Below are 2,758 nucleotides of genomic sequence, written 5' to 3' on the forward strand. Positions count from 1 at the left end.
TTCAATAATCTCATCCTTCCCTACCAGTGTTACCGGACTGATGCCATGCCTTTATTTGGCCTATAACCCATTAGAACCCAGACAGAATTTCCCCTTAAAGGAAAATTTTGGGGGGCATAACACAGACTAAAATAACAACATAGAACACAGACTTTATTTTTTAAATACCCCCCCCTTTAGTGTCTAGATCTGAAATGTTACATATATGTCACATTGGGCATTTGTAGTATTTGTTTTTCCTCATTTGATAATACATCAGCTCGACAGTCTTTTTGCTTAGTTTCACAGATTTGTCCTTTAATTATCAATTAGTTGTGGCCCGTTTCTAAGATAATCAGTCATTTTTCATTATAAATCCAGCTATGTAGATCAACTGGGGGAGAGTACTTGGTAACATCATCGAGCCGCGTAACAGTTAATGTTTTTTGAGCCGATGATACAGTGAAGAGAGGATGTATAACCAGATGGCCGTCAGCCTCACAGGACCCCTCGCCCTTTAACCTGTCAACAGTTGCTGCAGGAGTGTTTACACAATCAGTACACATACACTTTGTCTCCCCCGTCAGCACCCACACACAGTGACTTCTGCGAAGGACATGCAAGAAGTGTCTGAATCAGAAAGCTGAGTGGGCAGCTCTTTAGAACCAGGCTGTTCTCATGATCCATTCGTACATATAGATAATATGTACACTGTAATTTGTAAGTATTCAGTGTATTTATTGCTGTATGCACCACATTGACTGCCGCTGTATAAGAGCCCGAAGAGCCCCGCGTAGGGAGGAGGTCGGGGTGGATGGGTGGGTCATAAAACTAAGAGCTTTCAAGCCAGGGAGCAGAGTTCATGTGCCGGGGGAAAAACAAGACTTTCACCTAGGAAACGTGTCGTGTCCCGGGAGTACTACTGAAAGGTGCTGTAGGTAGGATTGCAAAGATCCAGGACTTAGCCAAAAAATGTGAACATCAACAACTTCTCATTGCCTCCCCCCTTTCTTTTAAAGCCCAAAACAGTCTCCTAAGCCCCTCCCCCCACAAGGGAGAATGAATGCGTGTGCATGAGCAGTGATTGACACGTAGTTAGACACCCTCCCTGACCATGATTGGTGCATCTGAACAGGGAGCGGTGGATTTTTGCAAATCGCACTACAGGCTGTAGGTGGTGCCAGAGGAGCCAGATTTTTTTTTTTTAATTACTTGCTTCATGTAGTTCTATTGGAACATAGGGTCAGTTTCAGCAAATATGACAGAAAGTTAGTTTTATAAGGCTTACCTACTGCATCTTCAAGCGGACCGGTGTTTTAACCCAAACCACAATTTTTTTTCTAATCTTAACTAGTCGTTTTCATGCCTAAACTTAACTGTCGTCGCCGCATGACGCTCACTTTTGTCAGCTAAACTCAACTGCAACGGCCTCTGAAACAACCAGCAGCTCACGGTGACCGCTACCCGGCTTACAGTAACCTTTCCTCGGCTAAATTTAATTGTTAAGACCGGTGAGCGGTCGCCTAATTTTGTAGGATATCATACAAATTGCTGTGCATACGTTTTTGTACGATATCATACGAACCCGTTTATGAGAATGCGTTGTTAGAACAGGTACCGCTGAGGACTGAGCAGTTTAGAAGCTGCACTGGTGTAGGCATGGTGTCACTTTTGAGCTGATTTGTGTTCTATATATGTGTATATGTATATGACCCATAAAAAAGTTTAGAGGACCATACCCGTATTCTTGCAAGTTTTATTGTCATAACTAAAACATCATGTACTATACTGACCATTTTTGTGAAATATTTTTTTTAATGCACGCTGTTCAGTTTGCCAATTTTTGGATGTATTTTTCCTACTATTCCAGTCAGATACTGCTTTCTATTCATTTCTGTGCTGCATGAAAATCAATTAGCAGACAGACAATTGAGACTTGCTTGAAGTGTATAATCTATTGCATTGAACATCAAGTTACATTTTATTGTCCTGGCAATGCAGCTGAAGTGCATTATCTCATATCAATAGGGTAAGAATTACTAAAAAAACCCAATGCAGACTTGATGACACTGTGATAGAAAATTCAATGTCAAACCAACAGCAAACTGGAATGTCAAAAACAAAGAAAACCAACTACATTCAAATATCTAAAAGACAACAACACTGTTGTCACCAAAGGGTTAGCTGTTATGTAAAGTGTGATTTGTAGTAAATTCATTCAAGGGTTCGGCTGTTTGGTTCTCGATGAAAGGATTCAGTGAATGTTGCGTTGAAGATGATATCACGGCAGTTTTTTCACGCCGGCGCTATGGCGATTAGTAGAACGCAATGCATATAGCACACCCTGGTGCATGCTGGGAGGCTTCCCCACACCACACCTGTCGGGATGCTAAAATATAAAGTGGTTAATAGTATTGCTATGGAGTAAACAGATGGCTTGTGTGTATTTATAAAGGTGTAGATGTTCAGAGTAATCACTGCTGCGTGTTAAATATTGCTTTTTGCACGTATTTAAATGTTCTCTAGTAGGGCTAGGCAATATATTGATAGCGATATATGAGGCTAGATAAAATTAAATTTTGGATATCGTAATATGACGCAAGTGTTGTCTTTTCCTGGTTTTAAAGGCTGCATTACAGTAAAGTGATGTAATTATCTGAACCTACCAGACTGTTCTAGCTGTTCTATTATTTGCCTTTACCCACTTAGTCATTATATCCACATTATTGGTGAGTATTTATCAAAACTCTCGTTGTGTTAATATTTTGTGAAAGCACCA

This window comes from Sander lucioperca, chromosome 9, assembly GCF_008315115.2.
Source record: "Sander lucioperca isolate FBNREF2018 chromosome 9, SLUC_FBN_1.2, whole genome shotgun sequence".
NCBI lineage: Eukaryota > Metazoa > Chordata > Actinopteri > Perciformes > Percidae > Sander > Sander lucioperca.